The 26,735-nt window shown below is 42.2% G+C and overlaps 1 long non-coding RNA gene across 3 annotated transcripts in view; it reads right to left on the bottom strand.

Moving 5' to 3' along the window:
- The window catches only part of LOC130551427 (uncharacterized), a 61,212-nt gene extending 36,797 nt beyond the window's left edge, over positions 1-24,415 (bottom strand). For 2 of the 3 annotated variants that reach the window (XR_008962594.1, XR_008962592.1), the window contains exons 1-2: positions 24,206-24,415; positions 21,283-21,417 (exon numbers count right to left, since the gene is read on the bottom strand). This is a non-coding gene — a long non-coding RNA (uncharacterized LOC130551427). Of the gene's footprint in view, positions 1-21,282; positions 21,418-24,120 lie in introns of all 3 variants that reach the window. The other variant, XR_008962593.1, reaches the window with a different exon arrangement.
- Between the last annotated feature and the right edge of the window lie 2,320 nt (positions 24,416-26,735).

The raw sequence follows: 26,735 nt of genomic DNA, 5'->3' as shown, positions 1-26,735 counted from the left end.
CCTGTAGGTCCCCTACCCTCTTGATGGAGGCGAGCGCCATTAGGAGAACCGTCTTCATCGTGAGATGAGGAAGGAGAGCATCCCCTAGGGGCTCGAAGGGGGCCTGGTGAGACCTGTCAGGGCTACATCCAGGTCCCAAGAGGGTATGGAGCGCGGACGAGGCGGATTGCGCCTCTCGCGCCCTTTAGAACCTAATGACCAGGTCGTGCTGCCCTAGAGACTTCCCAGCAACTGAGTTGTGATAGCGGCAATGGCGGCTACATACACTTTCAGTGTGGAGGGGGAGAGGTTAGTCTCGAGTCTCTCTTGTAGGAAGGACAGCACAGACCCGATCGCACAACTCCGTGGGTCTTCTCCTCGAGAAGCACACCAGGTCGAGAAGAGGTGCCACTTGTAGGCGTACAGTCTCCCAGTGGCAGGTGCCCTAGCCTGAGAAATGGTAGCTACCACCACTGGGGGCAGACCACTCAGGATCTCCTCGTCCCGTCCAGGGGCCAGACATGAGGTTCCAGAGGTCTGGCCTGGGATGCCATAACGTGCCCTTCCCCTGGGAAAGCAGGTCCTTCGTCAGGGGAATCGGCCAGGGGGGAGCTGTCGTCAAGAGCATTAGCTCCGAGAAACAAGTCCGGTTGGGCCAGTGTGGCGCAACGAGTAACACTTGCTGCTCCTCTTCCCTGACCTTGCACAGGGTCTGTGCAATGAGGCTCACTGGGGGGAAGGCGTACTTCCGCTTGTCCGCGGCCAGCTGTGCGCTAGGGCATCCGTGCCGAGGGGTCCCTCGGTCAGAGAGTACCAAAGCGGGCAATGGGTGGTTTCGAGGGAGGCAACAGGTCCACCTGGGCCTGCCCGAACTGCACCCAAATGAGCTGGACTGCGCGGGGGTGGAGTCGCCACTCTCCGCGAGGCATAGACTGACGAGAGAGCGCATCGGCTGTCTGGTTCAGGTCGCCTGGGATATACGTGGCACGCAGGGAGCGGGTCACCTGCTGACTCCACCGGAGGAGGCGTCGGGCGAGTCGTGTTAACTGCAGTGAGCGAACGCCACCCTGACGATTGATATACGCTACTGCAGTAGTGCTGTCCAACCGAACCAGCACGTGCTTGCCCTGCACGAGAGGTTGTAGCCTCTTCAGTGCGAGTAGCACGGTCCACAACTCTAGGCAATTGATATGCCAGCGCAGGCGGGGGCCTGTCCAAAGCCCCGACACTGCGTGCCCGTTGCACACTGCACCCCAACCCTGCAGGGAGGCGTCCGTTGTCACCACGACATGCCTCGTAACCTGCCCTAGGGGTACCCCTGCCCGAAGGAAGGTCATGGAAGACCAACGGGTTAGGGTGCGTCGGCAGCGAGGCGTAATCACCATCCGCCTGCTGCCGGTGTGCCACGCTCTCCAGGGAACTCGACTCTGAAGCCAGTGTTGGAGAGGTCTCATGCTCATCAACCCGAGGGGTATCACCGCCGCCGAGGATGCCATGTGTCCCAGGAGCCTCTGAAATAGTTTCAGGGGAACCGCTGACTGCGTGAAATGATCCAGGCAGTTCAACACTGACTGGGCGCGTGCTGCGGACAGTCGCACTGTCATGGTGACAGAGTTGAGTTCCATACCAAGATAGAGGATGCTCTGCACAGGGGAGAGCTTGCTCTTCTCTCGGTTGACCTGTAGCCCCAATCGATCTAGGTGCCGGAGCACCAGGTCCCTGTGTGCACACAACAGATCTCGCGAGTGTGCCAAGATAAGCCAGTCCTCGAGATAGTTGAGTACCCTCACACCCCTCTCCCTGAGGGGAGAGAGGGCGGCTTCCACGATCTTCGTAAAGACTCATGGAGACAGAGACAGACCGAAGGGGAGGACTCTGTACTGATATGCCCGACCCTCGAAAGCGAACCGTAGGAACGGGCGATGACGAGAGAGAATCGAGACATGAAAGTAAGCGTCCTTTAGGTCGATTGCCATGAACCAATCCTGACATCTGACAGATGCCAGGATGCGCTTCTGCGTGATCATCCTGAACGGCAGCTTGTGCAGGTGTCTGTTCAGGGTACGCAGATCTAGGATGGGGCGCCCCCCCCCCGCCTTTTTTGGGGACGATGAAGTAAGGGCTGTAAAACCCCTTGGACATCTCGGCTAAGGGGACGGACTCGATCGCACCCTTCGCCAGAAGGGTGGCGACCTCGCCCCGTAGTACGGGAGCATCCCGGCCTCTGACCGAGGTGGCGAGGATGCCCCGAAACTTGGGCGGGTTTCTGGCTAACTGGATCGTGTAGCCGAGACGGATAGTTCTCCTCAGCCACCGTGACGGTGTGGGAAGCTCGAGCCAAGCTCCCAGGGACCGCGACAGGGGGACTAAGGGTACGATCTGCTTCATTGACCCCCCGGGGGGTGGTTCGATGGCTGGCAGTGCGGGTCTCTCGCCGGGGGGCCCCCGGGAAGAAGACTGGCTCTGCTGGTTTGCCTGCCTGGCGATGCAGCTCCACTCACCGTCGATTTGAGAGTGCTGAGGGCTGCAAAGTACATTCGATGTTGCGCCTCGCCAAGACGCAACGTCGAGTGGCCGAACACCGTCTGACAGAGGGTGAGAGCGGCTGTGAAGAACACCCAGGGAGATAGGAAACTCTTTTTGTTAAAAAGTGGGCGCTAGGCCTTAGCGATGCCGAAGTCCTACACGCCTTGGACGGGAGTTTCGGTCGACCTCTCCAGGTGGACGCCGCCTGCGGGCACAGGTGCACCGCGACTGCACGCTCTTAGCTGCCCCACCATCGAGGGAAGAGAGAGCGACGGAACTGGTTTGACGTGTACGTGCCGAGAAAGGGGCGTTCCACGTCTTCGTCAGTTCCTCATGCACTTCCGGGAAGAATGGAACCGGGGTTGGGCGCGGCTTGGAGTCGCGCTCAGAGCCCAAGAACCATGTATCCAACCGTGAGCGCTGGGGGAGAGGCACCGGAGTGCACTCTAACCCAATGCACACGGCGGCCTGGGAAAGCATGGCCGACATCTCGACATCCGCCTCCTCCTGAGCTCGCCCCCCCTTGGGGGGGAGCTGCAAAGAGTCGTCGGGATTGGATGCCAGCAATTCGCTCTCCGATGCTGCGATAGACATCTCATCTTCATCACGCATTGTGTCCGAATACGTGAAGGAGGATGCTGACGGTGTGGTACCGCCTGCTAGGGAACAGTGAGGCGAGCGAGACGGGGTGCGAGCGGTCCGCGAGCACTTGGCTGACGGATTAGCGCTCGCAGAAACCCCCATATCACCCTCGCCGCTCGCCTTGGCTGACGGAATGGCCTTAGCCATCCTCGTCACAGCCCGGGAAGCCTGCGAGGTGGTGGCTGGTTCTCGGGAGAAGACAGCCACCCGTGACCGCAACGTCTCTATGACCATCTGCCCGCAGTGCTGGCAAGATGTGTCCACGAAGGCTGCCTCAGCGTGTTGGACCCCCAAACACCTGACACAGACATCGTGCTTGTCCCCTTCCTCGATGAGGACACCGCACCCACGAGAACAGCGGGACATGCCGCGCTGGAGAAATTGCTCTTTTAGAATGCAGACGGTGAGACACCATCTGCAGGCTCGAACACCTCTGGAACCACCGAGACGCCCAGGGGAAGTCGCTGCAGGAAGGGACAGTCCGCTGAACCACGTCGTAGAACCGGCAATCTGAAGTTTTTGCTAAGTAGCAAGAGAAGATCTTCATAACCGAAGGCTCCGAAGAACAAAAGGTGAATGAATGATGCACGCCGTCTCCCTTTTATACCCGGATTTCCGGGGCGGAGTCCGGCATGCAATTTTCATTTGCCAATTTTCATTGGCCTTTTCTAATTAGTCGGAAACGATTGGTTCTCAGGGACGAACCCCATCTGTCGGTTCGACACAACGTCGAGAGACCGACAGAAAGGGAACTAAGGTTCAAATAAATGTTTAATTGTCCATCTCACAGTAAAATGAAAATGTTTGATGCTGCAAATCTCTTAAAATAATCAAGAAATCTATATTAAAAACAAAAATAATACACAGAAAAGTATTTAGCCTATGTGCAACAATAACATAATAGTACTAATGTAATGTCTTAACATAATATTGCTGTGACAATAGGGTTGTTTCTATTTAAATAGCTCCGTTTACACATTTAGTATAAGGGGGTCCCTGCTCCATGCATCTCTCATCTAAGGGGTCCTTGCCCCGAAAAACGTTGAAGACCCCTGGTTTACAATATTATGATGTGTACAATTAACACGTTTACGCATTTGGCAGATGCTTTTATCCAAAGCGACTCAAATTGCAGTATACTATACATTTGTTTCTGAGTATGTGCAATCCCTGGGATCGAACACATGATCTTGCCGTTGTTAGCGCCATGCTCTAACCACTGAGCGACAGGAAAGTCTAAAATACAATATCAATAATGTTGGTTTTTAATATCACAGTTATTGTCAAATGTATGAGTTAGTTGAGCTTTGCATTACAAAAAACGTTTGTAATTTTATAAAAACACACACTTGACACACATGCCTGTGTCTGTATATGTGTGCAGTCCACATGTATAGCAACATATTTTTATTAGTCCGTTTTTAGTTTATAAAAAATGCAGAGAACCAGACAACAGCACAAGATTTATCATGGAGTTCTCAGTAGCACTGACATGTAGGCTGCAAAAGGACTTTGAGACTGTTGAATTAGATCTTTTGCTGATGTGGCCACTAGGAGAGAATCCAAGAAACTGTGTTGGTCCAGCCTACAGTACCGTTATGTTTCTCTCTAATCCTTTCAGAGCAGATCAATATAATAGTATTTAACTAATCATTGGCACCAATTCACACAATTTAAGGATCAAATATACAGTCATTTTGGGATGACTTACAATATTCTGTTGTATAGTATCAAGCCAATTGTGACGAGGGAGGCGTGATGAGAGCCGCGGGAGGAGGAAGCGAGGCCGGGACGCGATTGATAGTGAGTGTCAGCTGGGCGTCATTCCGGCCTCGTATCTCTCACTGAGGAGCGGAAGCATAAAAGGCCGAGCGGCAGGGGAATACGGCGAGAGAGGACCGGGCATTAAGTTTTGTTTATGTTCGTGTGGCCGGCAGTCATCCGTGAGGGGCTGCCGTCTTGTTTTTACTGCTGGATTTATTGTTTATTTATTTTGATTAAAGTGTTTGAATGTTCGCCGGTTCCCGCCTCCTTCCTTACCGTTTTATTGAGCTTTGCTACACCAATATATCAAATCAAATGGTTTTGGCATCTTCCATATTAAGACTAAACACTTTTGACTGATTGAGAATTGGCATTCTGGGGTTAAGAAAATGGAGGGAATTTTTAGAGGAAAAAGATATTTACAAACACTGTTTAATGTCTGCAGTAATAATCCTCAACAAAATAAACATCCAAATTATTAAAATTGGACCATACAAAACAAAGTGAGATACTGTGGTTCTTGAGAAGGGTGATGTAAAGGTTTAAAATGCTTCTCTGGTAATGTGACATATGAAACAGAACCCCACCCATGCCGTGTTTTATAGACAGCCAAACTGGCTTTTACTGGAATAAAGATTTTGGCTGGGACCATTTTATAGCAAAACCAGATTCTTTCTTTCAAAACAGTATGTGTGTCAAATTAACTTTCATCCTGACTTATCTGCCAAGAGATAAGCATGGGATATTTAGAGATAAATTCAAATAATTCAATGTCAAAGTAAGTTTTAATGGCCCCTAAGTTGTTTTAGTCACTTGTAAGCCCCACAAGCTTGGGTGGGAGGGGGATTGTCATTTCAAATTAATTTCCATTTTGGCCAAAGCCTTAAATTTTGTGACCATAAAAACTTCTGTCTGTCCAAATCTGCTTCCTGTTATTCTGTGTGTATAGTGCCAAAAAACCCAAGATCGAGTAATAAAGCCAACGGCCCCTAAAAGAGAACACACATGATCAAGGAACGTGGCACATTAATAAAGCAGTGCAAAATCTTCTGCCAGGTGCCCCGGGCTCGAGACTGGCCACGGCTGCAGGACTGATTAAATTTATGGCCATAAGAGTTCTATAATCAGAATAATAAGAAACTGAATTCCATCTTGTATCCAATCCAAGAAATCACTGCGAAAACAAGAGATTGAGAAGCAAAATATTAGTCATAATGCTTTTCTCTATTTCTCTAAGGTGTTATGAGCATCCTTTGATGGACTGGTCATCTATTCAGGGTTTAGACCTTTCAGGACCCTGCACAGATTTGGAGAATGGATGAATGGGTGTTTGTACTGTATGTATATGTCAAAATGGTCCCTAAACATTTTTTTGGGATTATTTAATAATATGCAGATCTGAAAGCATATATATTTTTGACAGGTTGTTGAGCATGTGTCTTGTCTGGAAAACATCAAAATTGTCATTAGCTATATCAATAGTTATGTGCTGTCATCTTAGACTTGCTGCAGGATCTACTGTATTTGTGAAAAATTAAAAAAAAATCATGTAGTTGAAAGCAATCCAAACTAAAGAGGCAAAACGTTTTTACACGACTATCACAATGACAATGAATAGAACTTTAGGAACTTTTGGTAGTTTGTGGAAAAACGGGCTTGTTCAAAACTCATATCATTCACCCAAACGAAAGACTCTTTCTTAAAGAGATCATACATCAAAGATGTCAATAATGTCTGACATGGACAATCATTTAGAAGTTAAAGGGACTTCATCTCTAAGATAACAGACTGTTACACACTTAGTACATGAGTAGCTACTCTGGAACAGCCTTTTATGACTTATGTATGTGTTCTAAAACTACTAATTTAAAACGAGCACTCCAAAGGTGCCATTTCCCCAAATCTGATTATTAATTTCGGTCGGGACAGTGCGAGCTGTTCCTTTCCGTTATGCGTAAATGACTGCAAGGTTGTTAATCTGATGGTTGAGAGACCAGCCGAGGTAAACTTTAAAGCAAGTATGGTTTCATTGTTTTGCCATTGGAAGTCTAAAACTACATGTGGTGATCCAGAGAGACAGAGCAATGACGTATTCCAAAGGCCGACCAGCTGGAAATGGCTATGCAAGACCCAAAGACAAACACACAATGCGTACACACACACTAACCACACACGTCCACGTCTGACCTTTTAATGGCAGAGCACAAGCTTTGAAGGGGTATCAAGTGTCGCCGAGAATTTAACAAAAGGGAATAACAGGGTGTAAGAATGATGCAACGGCAGGCTTAAAACAGCCCAGCCTGTGACACATCAACCCTCTTCGAAAGCCACACGCACAAGGAACTGCTTTAGAACTTGACTTTGAGCACAGAAGGAAGCTGGGCTGAACTCCTTTAGAGGATTTCCTGGTCTGAAGTCAGCCTACTCCCTTAACTCATCTTAATATTCATATTATGCATCATACATCATACATTAGGTTTGAAGTCAAGCAGGCTTAAGTTTAGGGTTGCCAACTTTGTCAAAACAGGAAAAATACGACATAAGGAACCAAATTTGACCTGTGCAGCAGTGCTAATTGGCATGTGCATGGCGTCATATTTGCGTTTACTCTCTGAACGGTTACATACATTTTGTACAGTGTTTTAATATTTTAACACAACTAAATGCACAAATCAAGCCATTCTCACTTACATATTTTCTGTTTCTGTTTTCAGAAATGAATAATATAGTAGGCTACGTGTCCGCTGGGTAACAATGTGGTGCATATGTACAGACAAACTACATTCATGTTGCTATGCGCTTTTCTGTCAAAAAAGTTGGTAAACACCGCAACACTGCTTTGTGTGCGACTGCGCACCTCTGTGTGTGTGTGTGTATGCTTGCGTGTGAGTGTGTGTGACGCGGAGGTCTGCGTGTGAGTGACAGATGCATGCTTTGCTCATTCAGAAACAAAGCCGCATTTACTTAACTTAAACTGATGCGTGTCAGGGGGCTGTGATTAGATGACACATGTCGGTAATATCATTCTCAAGTGTCGTGATCACTGCTGCTGCTTCAGTCACTGGTTAGATCAGCAGAGCAGTCAATAAACAGGACATGGGAAGTCACTTACGGGACAAATCAGGCAGGCTCAATATACAGGACGGTTGGTAACCCTACTTAAGTTGAAATTGACAAAAAAGTAATGTGGTGCAGACTTGGTCGGGCAGGTGTCTGGGTTGATGTCTGAACAAAACACAGAAAACATTTTGTTAATTTAATTGAAATAACAATGAAGATTCTTAAAATAAGCTTTGATTGGTTGCTTTAAAGCTTAAATTACTCAAACTAAGCAAAAAAAAAACCCCAGGAAACATCACAAAAACATTTGCTTCGCAAAAAAGCACATGAACAAAACACACGAAAGGGTGAATCCAAAACCAGAAAATGACATAATTTGCATGGGCTTTTAAACTTTAAAATGACTTTTTATGACTACTTTTATGACAAATTTATGACTTGAACCTCAAATATTCTGCAACAACTTTTGACTCAGACCAGTGCTTATTGCTTTGGTCAGTCATTGCTGTTTTGAACTGTGATTTTGAGATTTACTGAGAAACTGAGTTTTTTTTATTATTTAGACAGAAAAAATGATGATAATATTGTTCAGTTTATTATCTATTGGAGCACGTCCGGCTCAGTACTTTTAGCGGTTTGACGTGTCAGGGAGTGTATGTGGGTGTTCCACAGAAACCTAACCCACACAAGAGCACACAGTCCGTGCACTAGTAACACACAGGGCCACAATAGCTGCCAAAAGGCACATGGTGTTACAAGAAAGCACATTTGGTTCCCCTCAACCCCCCTTTTCCCTCCATGTCACGTGACCTTCTGGCAGTTCTTGTTGATTCCGTTCTTTACAAACATAGGCTCACACACCCCCACTCTCTGTCTCTCTTACTTTATCTCACTCTCGCACCACATCACCACTTCAACTCCAACCTTTCTGATGATGTCATCTTCTCAATCACTACCAGATTGTTCTTTCGGCTGGGCCAGAGCAGACCCTCAAAGGGAGCGGGTCTTTCACATGGGACTGGCTGTTACTTGAAACTTGTCAACTTTTGTTCGAAGAGTCTGCAGGGGATCCGCAACACACATATCCGCAACCTTTGACCCTACACTACATGGCAGATCATTGCAGTTTTAATGCATGCCGACATGTCAGTGAATAGGTATCTAGGTTTTTGTCAAATCCATAAGAAGCACATTGATGTAAAATACTTAACTCTGTGCTTTGTTGGTGCAACATCTGAGCCGGATCGAAACAACCATAACACCCTTGCTCAAAACCAATCTGCAAGTTTTCAATGTCCAACACGGTATCCATCAAATTTAAAATATGCACTTCTGACAATACCCATATGCCTGTCCAATGCCTAAGGGCTTACCTTTTTCAGATTATTTACATTTTACATACATGATTTTTGAGCTGCATACACCAAAAAATTATATTTTAACATAAAATTACACAAAACATGTCAGACCAACAATATTTTATTTAAATTCTGTCATAAACAGCTTAACAAAGTTTTCTGGAAAAAATATTTTACACTGAAAACGTTACTGGTTTGTTGAGGCTTTGAAAGCTCCCAGAATGCTTTGCAGCACAAAATGAGATGTTAGTGACTTTTGTTCAAAGACAGCTACAGTTGCCTTGATTTATTGCTTGAATGAGACATTTTATATTTACTGAACAACAAATTAAAATTGACTGTCTACTGAGGACAAAAGAAACAAATGCTCATATTCATATCATGTTGCTTTGATTTATAACTGCATTCTTTCCTTTGTTATTTTATAGCATGTCTTGGTTTTGCTTGATTTCACTATTGTCTTTATGTTGTTTTTCACCACATTCAGTTTTATGTCAAGTCAGTCATACTCTCTCTTTCTCACCCCCTCCCTCTATCACTCCTCATGTCATCCCATTTAAAGCTGTGTGAGGCAGTTTTTTGGTGGGAGAGGCATCTGGATCTTCTCAGGCGCTCCTTCAGCTTCCCCTCACTAATCAAAGCTATTAAAACAAAAACTTAGAGACTTAAGTGAAGCAGAAGGTTTGTTTGAATCAACAGTAATATGTGTACAGAACAGAGAAATACTGCGGCAATTTATTAGCCACATGTAACATGACCAGCAATGTTAAATGCACTGGGAACAGCTGTGGGCATTATATCTATACATAAAGATTTAACTTTACATTTAGGTATAGATAGTGTTACTTGATCATTTGGCTGGCAGATTTCCAGCTAGGAAATAATAAATCATAACTTATTTTTTAAGACGAACATGGAATGAGTGACTCTCTCGCCCCCTGTCAGAAATCCCTGTTTATTTTCATTCTGGCCTATGGACAAGCCAATATGCAGCAACTTGCTGCAACCAGCAAAAACTGAATGAAAATGTATGTAATTCAACCAACCCAGAAGAAGTTTTGACTTCTTAGAAGTTGCTCTTTTATGCATGACATCTTTCCTCAAAGCTAAACATTGATAACAATGCCAGCTTTAAGCAACACTCACTATGGCCTGGGCGACCCTACTGAAAGTGATTAGTTTAGTTGAAAGGTCAGGTGGATTTAAATTGCGTCACATGACAAAACACAGAACCCATTTGCTCTGATGAGTCAATTGTAACCCATTTAACTGTTCACTGTTCAAAAGCCTACTCTATCTGAATTGTTGACAATCCAGTCTCTATATAAAGACTTTCTTTAGCTATGTGGAGAACAGATCATTTAGACAATAAAATGCTTTGTTGATGTGTCATCTTTATCAGATCATTAGTATGCAATGTTCCTCTGTTCGGAACATACAAGATAAATATGTCTTGCATAGAGAAACTTTTAAGTACTCAAGAGAATCAATTTTCAGGGAACAAAAATCAGGGAGAGGACCAGTGTTGGGTGTAACTAGTTACTAAGTAATTAGTTACTGTAATTTAATTACTTTCCCCTTGAAAAAGTAAGGAATATATGTGTGTGCAATAGTGGAATTGACATAAAAATTCAAAGTCTAACTTTAAAATCCATGATTTAATGTATAATTCTCACATTTGTAATACAAAGTACTTTGGTCAGTTAATAATACTACTTTATGTAGTTTAATATTATTTATTTGAATGAATTAAAAGAGCCCTTTCATGTCTATCCTTAAATCACTTAACTAATCAAGGTTGATGTAGGATATAGAAAGTAATTAGTAATAAGTAACTAAATACTTTTTGGAGAGAGTAATTTGTACAGTAATCTAATTACACTATTGAATATGTAATTAGAAACTAGTAATTAATTACTTTTTCAGAGTAACTTACCCAACACTGGTGAGGACAATCGGGAAAGCTTCCAATGTCAATGGTGGAGAAGCCTGGCAGATAGGCCTGGGACAGCAATGTTCAAGGAAGCGCCCTCGCTCATCTATCATTGCTCTTGGTTGAAACCTTAATCCGTGTTAATCAGTGTTTGCTGATGAATCTACAATGTGGTCTTGTTTTTATTCAGACTCTATAGAGACAGAGCGCATTTAGGCAACGTCTACACTGGAGGGGAAAACAATGCAACCCTCTCCATTGACTTTCTATTGTGGGAAGCTGCCTCCTTGTAATTTCTGATTTTTAACAAAAAAAACAGAACAATGTCTAAAAGCTGCTGTGTGACAAGGTGTACAGTAAACAAGCTAAAAAACCCAGAACTAAGTTTTTATAAGCTACCAAACCGTAAAACTCAGCCTTTAAGGAGACAAAAGTGGATACAGGAAATAAGAGGTGAAGCATCAGCAGGAAGAATGGGTAAATTGAGGGATCCTGAAACACCCTCTATCTCTCACTGGTAAGTCAAATATCCAAATGTCAGTTTTATATGTTATATCAATGTAAACTAAGCTCTAAGCTGTAGCATTTTGACAAAACTTGTTAGAATGTGGATAAAGCAGAAAGCGATGCAATAACGTTATGTTTGCGAGTGCTTATATTAGCTAATATAGCTAACAGCTTTCAAACAGCTTGTCCCGCCATCGTTTTAGTTAAAAAATTACAATTTGACACGTTGCGCTCCACCTTTGTGTCCTTAAACGCTTGTTTTTTTGGGGTCGACAGTTTATAAGCGTAGTTCTTGATTTAAGCTTGTTAACTGTACACTTCGTCACACAGCAGTTTTTAAACGTTGTTCTGTTTTTTGTTATAAGTCAGAAATGACATGGCGGCAGCTTCCCGCAATATAAAGTCAATGGAGATGGTTGGATTGTTTCCCCCCCGGGTGGGCGTGGTTTTCAGATTATGATGCGTTGCGTTCTGTCTCTATTGCCAAGAATGCATATACACTTTTCCAGACTATAATAGGCTCAGAGATCGCAGCAATGCAGTGTTATTTGTCAGAAAGCATGGGCCAGGAAACATGGAGCAGTCTATCAGGCTCTAACATTTAATGGGATATACTGTATAATTAAAGATATTAAAATCTCAGAAAGTAATATCACTCTCTAGAATATATAGGCCCGGTTTCACAAACACAGTTTAGCTTAAACCAGGACTAAGCCTTAGTTGAATTAAGGTATTTATGTCGCTTTTATAAAAATGCCTGAGAAGAATACTTTACTGGTGTGCATCTTGAGACAAAACAACGGCACTGATATATTTTAAGATATTTCTGGGCAAGTTATATTGAGTTAAGACTGGTCACACATTCATTTTAGTCTGGGACTAGCTTTACAGGTCTCCTCAGACGAGCACTTTCAACAAGTTGGTATGATTTATTAGGGTCTTCATGAAATGTCTGGAACATATTTTGCTTAAAAACACTCAATGGCTGTGTAAACAAAACCCTTCTTAGCCTCGTCAAAAACAGCTATGCTCACAGCAACCCGTTTTGGTGCAACTGATAATGAGTTACAGCGAACCACACACCCCTTCTGTCCGGCGTGTCAACACAACACACGTGTAGTTGAGGGCGCAGTCCTGCCCAGCTGGCGTCCAGTCCTGCCCAGCCGGCGTCCAGTCCGGTGCAGCCGGCATCCAGTCCTGCCCAGCCGGTATCCAGTCCGGCGTCCAGTCCTACCCAGCTGGTGTCCAGTCCCGTGTCCAGTCCGGCCTTCCAGCCGACCTTCAACCCTGTTCGGCCGGCCTTCCAGCCGGCATTCAGCCATGTTCAGCAGGCCTTCCAGCCGGCATTCAGCCCTGCATAGCCGGCCGTTCAGCCCTGTTCAGCCGGCCTTCCAGCCAGTGATTCAGCCGGTGACTCAGCCGGTGATTCAGCCGGCGACTCAGCCGGCAGTCAGCCCGGTCCCAAACCTGGTCCTAAACCCGGTCCCAAGCCTGGTCCTGCCGACAGCCAAGTCGGCCACCACCAAGTCTCCGGGGACTCCACCCATGCGAGCACCCCCAGGGACTAAGACAGTTCCCCCCAGGACTTCCCCCACTAAGTCCCCCAGAACTCCGCGCCCTCAAGCGCACTCAGGGACTAAGACTGTTCCCCCCATGAACTCTTGTTTTGCCCCACCCCCCTCCCATGTTTGTTATTTTTAGTATGCCACCCCAACCATGATGTTATTCTTGCTTGTCTGCCCCTGATTTTGTTTTCCATGTTTTGTCTGTTCTTGTCACTGCCCCAGTCTGTCTTGTCTTGTTAGTCGGCCCCTTGGTGAACACCTGGGGGTGTTCATTAAGGGGGGGCCCTGTCATGGTCCTGCCTTTTTGTTCAGGATTTTCTAGTCTTGTGACAGATCCCTTATGTTTAATGTGAGAAAGTCATGGGGTGTTTATCTTTTGACATTCCATGTGCTTTCTCGTGTCTCGTCATTGGCCCCGCCCCTCTCGTTTCCTGTATTGCTCTCCTGCCGTGTCTCATTTTCCTCACCTGCCCCTCGTTATCTTCCTTTGTCTGTCTCCCTATTTAATGCCCGTGTGTTTGCTGTCTTGTGCGGATTCATTGAGTTTCTTGTGTTCAATGTCACGTATGTTGTGCTTGTTCGCCGAGTTCCTGCCTTGCCTTGCTCTGTGTGTCCCTGAAAGTGAGTTATGTTTGTTTTTGACTTTAGTTCTCGTTTTGCCCCCTTGAGGGACGTTTTTGGTTTCAAGTTTTGTATTTTAATTTGTTCTGTCAGACACAATCTCATGGGTATTTCCTTTGTTCAGTGTTTTGTTTTCTGTTAAATAAAGTATTCGTTAACCCCTTCATCCCCGCTGCCTGCACTTGGGTTCTTCCGCCACGCATTCCATGACAGTAGTGGCAATGATTTAGCTAAATGATATTTACTGAATTCCTCTTCGGTTAGTTTCGTCTTAAACGTCTCAAATCATTCGGCAGGAGACAAAAAAATCAGTCACAGCAAACAGCGCATCCTAATGCGCTTACGTTGGGCGTGTATGCTTACCTAAAATCCACGGAATCCACTGCAGATCTCAGCGGAATTACATGGATTTTAGCGCTTGTCATTGACAAGTTATAACATTACACACACAATGTGAGAGTTAGTTTGCTGTGACAGATTTTTCAGCCTAAGCACGAATGATTTGAGACGTTTAAAACGAAACTAACCCCAGTGTTCGCCCCTGTTCATTAGCAAAACAAACAGCTTGCCGTAGCTAAACATATTAACTCACATAATGTATTAACATTCATACAGCTAAACTCCAAGTGTCCATATGCACTTATATACAGTACGTTTAACACTGGCTTTGAATGTTCTATTTAGCCCGTGACTGACTTAGCTCCCTTCGCTATCATATGCTACCCTCCTATATATACGGTACATTTACGTTAATTCAGACTGTTGATAAATATTACTTACATCGGCAGTTTTGTCTTGTTCAGTCAGTCTCGATCCCTCTTGAGGAACAACTTTGAAGCTAATCCTGCTTGTACTGTCCCAGGTTGAAAAAGCACTCCGGTTTAAAGTGATTCACGCAAACAAGCAGGTTTTTACTTATGGTTTCTCATGGATTTCCACTAAAAATAAAATAAATCCACTCCTGTCTCTTCCTAGATTTGTACTCTGTGCAGCGACTACATTGCATGTTGTTCACGAACTTTAGCCATGGCATCACGTATACTTCTGTCGCTTGTGAAAACAACAATGGCGGAGTGCGGTGGGTAGAACTGTGTAGATTAAGGGGCGGTAACATTATAATAAAATCCGCTTTGGACGTCATAATCGGAGCGAAATCTGAACGGCTCGATTTCTCACATGCTTGCAGGGAAAGGCACACCAAAACAAACTTACTGGGTTCTTATTTTTCACATTTTCTGGGTTGTTAGATGCACCGGGGACCCGATTATAGCACTTAAACACAGAAAAAGTGGGGTTTTCATCTGATGTCTCCTTGTCTGTGAAACCGGGCCATAGCGTTCTAGTAAACTGCAATGGAAATGTAGGTAGTAATTATCACTTTTAACTTGTAGTGAGTTTTTTTCCTAGTGCCTAATGCTCTGATGACTAGCTAATCTAGCATGAAACCTAAAACGACAAAATTAAGAGGCTGCAGTTCCTGAGACTGGTTAATTGTGCATTATAATAAGGTTTATCCAAGCCTGTAAGGTCTCTGAGTTTATCTGGTGCTTAAAATGTGCGTTGTCCATGCCAGCAAATCTTGACACATCTATTCCATCCCATCCACCCGCCCGCTCACCTCCCACGTCTTCAAGTTATTGCAGTTGCTAAGCATCCTCCACGGCAGCTGTTTTTCTCAACAATGCCGCTGACCTAAATGTGGAGCGAAAATTATGTGGAAGAATGTGACAGAGTTGAACTCTGGAATTTTTTAACAAGTGGGACCATCTCAGACAAAGGGATGTTGACAGCATCATGCATTTTTTATTTCAGTAGTTAATATCATGCTTGTAGCCCTACTACTGTGACTTATTAAGGATTCTGGACAAACAGCATGCATTCTTTAAACATTCCTCTCTCTGTAACTCATGAATACATGCAGATCGCTTGTGCCTGCAAGATAAAAAGCATATTTGTAATATTTTGGCATCATGCTCCAATTATGAATATAATATAAGTCAAAACTGAGCTTTTTAGACATGACCGTGACCAAACGTGGAATGAGATTCAGAACATCTCCCTATATCCATAATCAGCTATGGATTTTCTCTCTGAGACACAAGCACACCTGGGGAAAATAATGAAAGGTGAAAAAAGTGATCTACAATTAAACCCAGTTGTGATTCATTACATGGCATGCATAAAATAGGCCAAAACACGAACCATGAACCAAGCGTTCAATCTGTTCTCTACAATCTGTTGCTTTTCTATTTTTTACTTTTCCTCAATATGATGATTACTTATATAGTGCACATAGACCATAAATCCTCAGCTGAGGTTTTAAAATCTTGTACCCAAATACATTTACAGCAATTGTAACACCACAAATCATATACCATATGGACAAACAAAACACTTTCTGGAAACTGAGACTTTAACAAGAAACAGTCCCTTCAATTTGCAACTCTGAATGTCCCTTGTTGGCCAAGACGCCTGCCCTGAATTCCTTGGCGCTTGCCGACTCTGCACAGGCATACTGTGATGAGTTAAGCAATGTTTTGACAAAATCAGATGTCTATGTAACTGATTTTATTTGACTTGTCTATGATTAACAGCATAGTTGTTTAAGCCATGCAAATAATTAAGAATTAAATAAAGCAGTGCAAAAGGTCATAAAGTATATGACAAATCCTTTATCACTGTCATTTCTCTGTTCTTTTTATGACAAAAAACTAATCTTGTTTCATGTTTTGGTGGATTGTGGGATCGAACTTGTAGCCAATAGATCTACAAGTTATTACTAAGTGTTCTTGGGAAAAAAGTAAACAGATCAGTTTTCCTAGCCAGATAAAATCCTCATCATACAATAACAAAATGTAGTAGAAGAGTCCAATGTCAGCTAAGAACACAATGTAATACCTGCAAGAGACAAACATTCATCATTAAACTGCAAGAATAAACTCTTTGAAGGTCTATTTACATTAATATTCTGAACAGTTAAGGAGGACTTGAAGTGTCACAGATGAATGGATCTTTATTTAGAATTTCTCTTGTTCATGTTTTTAAAAATTTGTAAGGTTGCAATTCAATTCATAAATAGTTTAAAACTATTTATTAAAGATGTTTTAATCAAAGATTAATGTTTTTAAATGTCTTTGGATAAAATATATGGTGTAAGACTTTAAAATGTAAAAGCTGCAATTTTACTGTTAGATTTGTATTTATATAAATGAAATCAGTTTTAAGGATGTCGATTTTTGACATTTTAAAATGGGTTAATTCCTCAATTTAATGTAAAGGCACTTCAAGTCCTGAGGATTTACAGGGCAGAAGTAAAATTATACCTGCCATACTGCCTTCCAAAGCACATATGTTAAGTTTGAAAAGCTCCTTTCTATTCACTGATGTAAGGCTAGATATCAGAACCTCAAGGTTTTACTCTGACTGCTTAAAATCTATATGTGAAAGAGAATCTGGGTTGGACAGCAATTTAACTGAATTGTGCTTGTGTGCAGACTGCTAAATAAAAAAGATTTCTTGTTTACTACAATAATGTTTCACCAAATATACAATCAAATTCTTGATAAAACACCAAACAACTACGAGGATGTAGGTACAAGGTCATCTGAAAAAATTCTACAATGGTTGTATCCAGCCAAAACATTTGTTTGTGGATTGGATGGTGCTGGAAACTGCCATGTTGGGAAAATTAAGATAAGTTGATGAAGATACTAAACCTTTTTCTTGCTTCTTAAGGAGAACAGATTTGGAGTAGAGATATGCCGTTGTGCTTATGTGTCTCTGGGTGGCCACTGTGTATCTAAATGGCCATTTACTGTATGACTGTAATTGTTTTTGGCAAACACTGCTTGGGTACCAGGATTCATGTACAGCCCACCAACGTGGAACTGAACAAGATGGTTTTGATTGCACAAAAAGCATCCATGAGAATGCAGTCGTACACAAGGTTGTCTGCTCCACACCAAAGAAAATGTAATTTATACTTGTGTTTTGCTGACATGTGTAATCAGATTCTTTCACAAAGCCTACTGTAGGAAACAATGCTTCTCTACAACTGTACTAAATGCGTAAACATGCAAGTATTGAGAAAATAGTTCAAATGTCACCTTACCTGATACGGATGTAAATACCAAGTGTAAACATGACAATAGATACTTACTTAATCATTAATCAACAGCAGCAATGTGCTTTACCGGACTGTTCTTGCAGCAATTATTAAAACATTACTTTTAAATTCAGTTTATTGTTTATAGCGTCGCTGTCGGGCGGAATCCTTGTATCTCCAAAACCATTATTTTTCAGGAAGTTAAAAAAACGGCATATTTTTGGGTTATTAAACATTGTATCGTTAAAGTTGGTATTATACCTTATATTGCTATCATATACTGTTGTGTACCAACATTAACACAACATTTCCCCAAAACCATGTTTAATCGGAGATACAAGGTTTATAACTTGGGAGCAGGGAGATACGAGATTACGCTGTCATTGATAAGAATGGTACGGACACAGACGTCGCTGCTGCCAGCAGTGTTCATCAAAGTCTGCGGTCGCGTTGAGCCTTTTGACAAGAGATGAGGCTTTAAAAGCTAATGAAAGCTAATGATTGTGGTTACATACATCTTCCTAAACTCTATTTTAAACGTTAGAGCTATGAGTGATGTAATACCAAAATAAAACTTTAAACAGGCTGTCTAATATAGGCGGAAATTAATCTGCTTGCAAATAATGTCTGCGGTCGCGTTGAGCCTCTTGACAAGAGAAAAGTCTTCAATCTTTAACCAAAGCTAACGACTGTGGTTACATACAATTTCCTAAACTCTATTTTAAAGGTTTAAGAACTATAAGTGATGTAATACAAAAAACGATGAGGTGACTGGCTGTCTAATAGGCGGAAATTAGCCGAATCTGCTCGCAAACTTACCTTCGTGACTCACGGGCTTCCTTCTGCACCGAAGCATTACAGCTATCGATTTTTAACAAAACAGGCCTACTCAAATATATCTAACCTAATTATTTTCACTCGTTATTGTCTAAAAAACTTTCAATCAGGAGACGTAATGCCGAGAAGCTCCTGCGGAGTGAAGAAGAGGTGGAGTTACGAGACTTCTCAGACAGTTGAAGTGTCCAATGGAGTTAAGAGATTTGCTCTCAAACTATCTTCAACACTTTAGATTGGTTAATAATTTGTAAAAATAACAGACCCACATGGGGACTGACCAATAGCATCGATTTGTGAAAAAATATGAAATTGACCAAATTTGGACATAGGAGGTTTCCGCCCGACAGCGACGATAGACTTTATAGGCCAAAACATCAGAGAGACTTTATGTACATTGTCAGAATGACAAATGGCCATCAGAGTGAAGCCATTACTCACTCTCTTAATTGGCACATTTGATTCTGGACACCAGACAATAAATAACTAAACTTTACAAAGCCTTTAACAATCCACCCCAGGCAAGCATTATTCCCTTTTAATAAAACCAGACATGGAGCAGATTGTATTTACTCTTACAAAAACTATTAAATATATATATTACATTGGCTTCATTAGAACATGGGAGAAAATGTGTTTTATCAGAGTAAAGTAACGTCCATAGCGAACCATTTTTGGGCATTAACTCAGTGATGACGAGCAGTACCACGTTGTCTTATTTGTGCAGATGAGAATAATTTGCTTTCAAAACTGTGATCTCATTGGTCTGACCTTGGGAGAGCAACTCACTCTCTGATCCAGCCAAAACAATCTATGGAGAAAGGAGCACGGAGGAGACAGCATCTCATCCCTCTACAATTTATCCCTCAATCCTAATCCAAGAACTTTCCTCTTTACATTTGTATTTCTGAATATACAAAAACACAAATGTGAAATGTAATAATGTGTCAAACTTGACACTGACAAATATTTTACGAAATCAGTCAGTGATCTAAGTGATGACACATTACTTTTTAATAGATAAAAGACAAAAAATAAAGCACTTTATTTTATTACAAACAGAATCACAATGAAAACAACATTCGACTACATGAACATTTCAACATGTAGGGTGTGGGTTGCTGTGAGTGCGTGCGTAATATAAGCCAAAGCAGTGTAAGTGCTAAACAGATGCCTTGCAATAGCATTGCCCAAATCAAGCAAAGTAGAACTGATCTGAGCTCAGTCAGGCTGATTGATTTCCATTATCTAGTGACCACCACAACTGTCTCACAGTGTCACAGCAATATCTCAAAACTACATGGATGTTATATGGACATTTCCCAAGAACACAACAAATTAACCACACATTTTCAAATGTTTCTTGCACTAATATTTGAAAATGTCATATTTTCTGTGAAATATTGCCTTTTAGACAGCATGTCTGTTGGCATACAGCATGGTATGCTGAATTATATTAGAATACTGTGTCTAAAACATTGAAACATAATGTAATGTTCTAGCATGTTAAATTGATTTAATATTTAGTGGAATAAATATGGACTTTGTGAAATGATGAAACATCAGCGTATGAACACTTGCAGACTACATTCTGTCTAATGAGAGCCATCATCTATTGAGCTCTTTTCAGCTGGGGACCAGGACCAGTCCAATGCAGAACAGCGTCTTCTACATTTCATTTTCCACGGAAACAACATGGGAAAAAATTGTTTCCAATTGAGCAGAGGGTCATTTTAATCAACACCAAAGCTCTTATCTGTTTTGTTGTCCAAGCATTTTACTGTAACTTGACCTCCCTGATTACAGTATGTGTGTTTGAATCAACATGTGGTTCATATCACACAGTCATGTACACAGCTTGATGTAGCCAGAGGAAGCCAAAGGCCAAAACCACAAGGATGAATGCTCTGGGGATCACAAAGATATGGGGAAAAGACAGCCAAACAAGAATGCACACTCTGGAAAACATGCATACAAACACATACTGTACATAATCTGTGCTCAAAGGCCTGTTTTGTTCCACTGAAGAGGTCCTTGCACACTGCCAAGTCAGCAAAGTCATGGTTGATCAAATGTGGACTAAAAGTGTGTCGTGCATGCATGCTCATTAATGTATTGACTCTAAGCTTCAGTGATGAGTGTTTACACAGAGTGAGAGACAGAACAGAAAAGAGACAAAAAATAGAGAGCAAAAGCACTGAACTTCATTGTTCAGTGTTCATTGTTTATCACAATAAAAGTGTCAAATGACACGCATCCGATTCAACATATTTCCAAAAGCACAGTACATCCAGAAACAGACATACTGATCTTATAAATTTCTGCCTCTCTTCCTGCAAACTCAATTGTTTTCATGCAATATTTTGACTTCCATCAGCCTTATCTCACCTGGAGGCCATCCTTGAAGCTGATGCAGGGTTCTCCAATAGGCTGTTGGTTTGGTTGCTCTTCAACTTCCCAGTATTCTTTAAAAGATGTTTGCACTATATCCATGGTTTAAATGATCCATACCTCTGTCAGTCCCTACAGACAGAAGTCAACGTTGAACAGTTTTTCCATTTAACCAAGTTGTTTTTACATATCATCATTGTCCTTCCGAAACCTCGGATGTAGGGCTGTCACGATTATGAAATTTGGCTAACGATTAATTGTCTATTAAAAAATTGCAATTAATTGTCTGTTATAAAGGGGTGCTGCAACGGTGTGCCATGCATTCTGACTTCTTTACACTGTTAAACGTGCTGTCTTCTCATGCTTAACATGGTAAATTTGTCAAAAAACGAGTTGGGCGTATTACGTAGTATTTCTGTGCTCGATACACTCCCCCAGCGATCCCCCAAGTTTTTTTCGAACATATAAAACTGTTTCGTAACTATTTTTCTTAGTCCCTTATTGGACAATTCTCCCAGAAAAGCATGCCCACGCGGCAGCAAGGAGAGCATGAGAAGGAGTGTGCGCAGACATCACTTTCACTTGTGTGCAGGAGAGAGAGAGAGCATACGTTCGCGAAGTTCAGGTGTTTGTTTGTTCACTGCATTTGGGTGATGAATGTTATATAAATGGTGGATATAATGCTGGATTTGGAGATCGTTTGAAACTGATATACCGGACATGAACCGCATGCGGTGAGTGAAACTGATGTCTGTGTTTTGTTGGCAATGGTTACGCACGTGCTTTAGTTCAGCCTACTCCTCCCCCCCGCACGCGCCGTATGCTTTTAGAAAAAATCGTACAGCTGTATCTATCTTTTATAAATGTGATCAAACTAAATACTCTTCGAAGATACGAAGTATGCAATACTACTCTATAGGTACTCAAGATTAATATGAGATTGGTAGAAACTGCGTGTGTTAGGGCCGCTTTAAGGCTTTGACAATATAACTATTAATGACAATTAATTGATTCAATTAAGAAAATATATACTTTAGAAATGTGAAAACTTGGTAAATAACTAATATTATTTATTATAGAGTGACTTTAACAGAGAAGACTGTCTTAAGCACTAAAACTAGATATGAGGGTCTTGCTGTGTAGATGCAGCAAGTCTGGAAACAAAACAAAATCAACTCAAAACATACAAAGCTAATACAACTGAAATGATGGAGGAATCAAAGTCTAGTTCAAAGACGGTGGATGTAAAATGCAGCAGATACTGCAGAACACTCTTGTTTTCTAATGATTTACATAATTCTGTGAACCCCTGGACATATGTAACCTTCCAGATTGTCTTCTGGTACCGTATATAAAGACTTGTAGTTTCGGTAACACTTTAAAATAATGGTCCGTTGTTAACAAGTAACTATGCAGAAAGTAATAGGTAGTACTACATTAACACTTCTATGGATAGGCTATATATGTAGAATATATCCATTCATGTTTTGGTATTAGGCTTTTGGTATTTGTATTTATTCATAAATTTGTTTCCACAAACAACCTATTTTTTCACTTTATGTACGTTAATGTTGAGATTAGTAATTAATTGTTTTTTCTTTATTAATTGGTCATATTTCGCAAGTAGTTCTCAATGATGGCATTTTTCTTTAGTAATTATCAAATACCAAATAAGGAACTACCTTTGTCCTAAATTAGCTATTACTTATTGCTTAGTTAATCTTGCTTCTATATTAGTTAATAGTATTAAGGTAAGTGTTAATGTAGTACTACCTATTACTTTCTGCATAGTTACTTGTTAACAACGGACCATTATTTTAAAGTGTTACCGTAGTTTCTAAAATAAATTAGTTCAAAAACTTGATGCCTCTCTGTTTCTTGTCTTTGTGCTCCCAGAGCTGCAGAAGAATTCTCTCACAACATCCAACCTATTCCTGATTTTATTTTAATGGTGATCCAAAACATAATGGTGATCCAAAACAGAGAAAGAAACTTAGTGTTCGAAAGGAACCTGAAGTTTAACACGCATACACCCGGAGCAGTGGGCAGCTATCACTGCAGCGCCCAGGGAGCAAACGGGGGTTAGGTGCTTTGGCTCAAGGGCACCTCAGTCGTTACCCCCTGGCACAGAGAATCAAACCGGCAACCGATACAGTATCCCAAAATGGAAATGCATTGCTCAGAAGTTGATCATCCATATATAAAAAATGTTTCAAATAGATTTTAATAGGTTTAATTTATACATTAATACTGTAATAATGTATTTCTCTAAAGAATTTAAGGAAAAGTCTGAAACACAGACAATCAGGTAATGGTTGCCATAAAGCAAAAAGTTCGGAACCTCCGATAATCTGAAGGACAATATAAATTCACATTGAAATCTGACTTTTGACTGCAAACTTTCGTATCTTGGCAAATCTGACTTTTTTGACTTCTCCAAAACCTCAGAAGACACATAACTGGGGCCTTTATCTCAAGAGAAAAATATGAAAAACAGAAAATAAGAAAGTCTATATTTGCAGTCCTATGAGATGCATGTACTGTATCCGTAAACCACTAACCAATGAATTACAACACACTCTAGATGCCCTTCGCATCATCTTTCATTATATTTAATGATATTTAATATGTTTTACAAAGTTGTTAATTTACACGACAACCCAATATACAGAATATAACTATAAAACACACGTTTTTTCAACATAACAACAAAGAGAAATTTGGGAGAGACAGTTACAATAGCAACAAACAGTGTCGCAAGTTAGATTTAGTTAGCACAAGTAACCCATTTGTGGCTCTAATAGCCTTTTTTGTATAAGCAATACCAACACTCACTCTACAGATGTCACAAGCTCCTTAAGCACAAGAGCAGCATATAAAGGCAGGCCACAGAAGCAGATGAACATGCAGAGACACTGACTTTGCCAGGTAGAACCGTCCACACAGGGAGTGTCTTGGCTACCCAAATTATCCTTCACTCGTACACTATGGAGCACACTCAGAACCAACAGCAGGTTTCTATCAATCTCAGGTTCTCTCTGACGCTGGTGTAATAGTCCATCATCATGAATGCTCAACGCAACTGACCTAATATTCACTAATGCTGATACTCCAGTGGTGATACGGTACAGAAGTTTCCCCACAACATGATCCTGCTTATGTCGCAATTGCTGGCAATCGACGGTGGAGGGGCATTCGTCGATTCGTCCTATCAATGCTGGCAGCGGCCATGGGTGTGGCCATTTCTACGCATTGCTTTTCCATTGACAGTGGCGACACATCTCCCAGGGATGTTGAGAAAAGAGGCAATTGAGTTTTTCACCTCAAACACCTTCTGGCAGTGAAAACCCTATAGGGTGAATGATGCTTTTACAGTATGTGCTTTATTATCTTTTACAAACCTTGATGCTATCTCAATCAGAGATGATCATAAAGTCCTAATGCTGGGGGAAGGGAAAAATACCAAATCTTTTCCTGTGCTCAGCCTGTCATATTTTCACAGTTGTTTTTTACTGGTGTGAAAACCAGATGGCTGGGCAGTAGCTTTACATTTGTTTACTCTGTGCAGTATGTATGGTTATTTAATGCAGACAGGCAGTATGACAGAAAACAGAGTCAAAACAACTAAAGGCATGTAATCAAGACAACAGACAAGGTAAATAAAAAAGGTCTGTTTGATGCTCAGTGCACTAGACAAAAGGCACTGGAGCTATACAAGTAACACCTCCTGTAAAATGAGCATTGGGGTGTTCTACCCAAATACTACCCACTGGCCCATGCCTGTGCATTTTGAAGTACCACATTTCTAATTTTGTCACAGAAGCTGACAAACTGTTGAATTTTAATGAATATCTGAATGTAGATATGTATGATCACAAGCACACAGATTTACAGTACACACAAACACACAATGCCATCATGAGTTTAGACGACATCTAGACAATCTTTGTCATTCTTTGCCAAGAGAGAACAAGCAGCCTTTAAAATCAATCATTTTCTTTGACTAGACTATGGGAAAACTCCTGTTTTATCTGATACTGAAGCCTATTGGTTAACGTCTGTGAAAATAACAGACCAATGGTGTTTGGTCCCTCCTTTTGGGTGGCACTGCACGCCTATAAGTCTGGGCCGAACACTATTCAGTAACATATTCGACTGAAGTGCAATGTAAAGACTCTCTGCTTGACACTGTAGCACAGCATGCTACGTAATGCTCGTTACTGTTATCTCAGGGAACCGGGGTTACATGAGTAATCTTATCGATTGTAACATGGCGAGGAGGAAAACTGCTCAATTTGTGAGCAGCTAAAAATAGGGGTTTCGCTATCACAGTGATAGTGGTTTTGGGAGCGCGTAGCATGTGAGCGGGCCCATAACCTACAGCCGGGCCATTCAATTGGCGGCGCGCGGGCCAAACCCGGCCCTCGATGTAATTTGTTCCGGCCTTTCAAGTATCATAGTGTGAAAGAATATCTAGAATAAATTTAGTTAAGTTGGGAACGGACCCTACAGTTATGAAGTGACGTGCGACTGTTCCATTCAGCACGAGCTGCAGCAGCACAGAGCAGTCACGTGACGTTACACGAGTGGCGCGACTCGCAGGCAGTCTCTCATGTGAGACGCGGTGAACAGGACGATGACGGATGAGAACTTCTACTAGTTTCATTTCTGACATTTTGCTAGCACGAATAGGACCACCATTTCAAAAGTACAGAGGCAAGGGCGGAGAATAGCACGTCGGAGAACAGCACCCTTGTAGGTTAATGTTGTTTCACTGAATTTCCCTTTTTTGTTATTCAGTTTCAAAATACAACAAATAAACATGTTTGAATGTAGAAAATCCTGCTTGGGCGGCTTACAATGCACCGATGTTGTTGTTGTGCAGTTTAAAATACAACATCAGCATGTTTAGATGTAGGAAAAAACTTTGGGTGTCTTATGGGGCAAAAATGTAAAATACAACATACGAGCTCCCATATTTAGGGCCCTATGATTGAATTGCGGAATCCAGGCATAAAACAGATTTTGCTCTATAACATGGAATGGCACAGAATCTGGCAAATGTATTATTTCTTAACCAGAAAGTAGCATGCTCGCGTTCTGGCTCATGGCTCCACTGCTTTCTCTGTCTCTGCTAGAGAGGGAAAGGTAGGGGAGCACAGGGAGCGAAGCCGCTGAACAAGGCGATCCGGGTGCGAACCACGGCGAGGGAAAGGCGCTCTCAGTGAGGGCAGCTTGATCTTGTGAGAGCGGTCTCAGCATGGGTCCGTCCCAGGCATACGACGCACTCAGAATGGAAATAGACGTAGGCATATAGGCTCGGCAAGAGCCGCAGTGCCTAAGCACCATTTGAAACAACGCACTTAAATTTGCTCTTCGGATAGCCACAGGGGAAGTGCTCGGGAGCGTAGTTTCCGCTGCTGGGCTCGTTTCTATGGAGAGTTGAGGCT

The sequence above is a fragment of the Triplophysa rosa genome, linkage group LG2, assembly GCF_024868665.1.
Source record: "Triplophysa rosa linkage group LG2, Trosa_1v2, whole genome shotgun sequence".
In the NCBI taxonomy this organism is placed as follows: Eukaryota; Metazoa; Chordata; class Actinopteri; order Cypriniformes; family Nemacheilidae; genus Triplophysa; species Triplophysa rosa.
The sequence above is the reverse complement of the archived record's forward strand: the minus strand, read 5'-3'. Positions and strand labels throughout refer to the sequence as shown.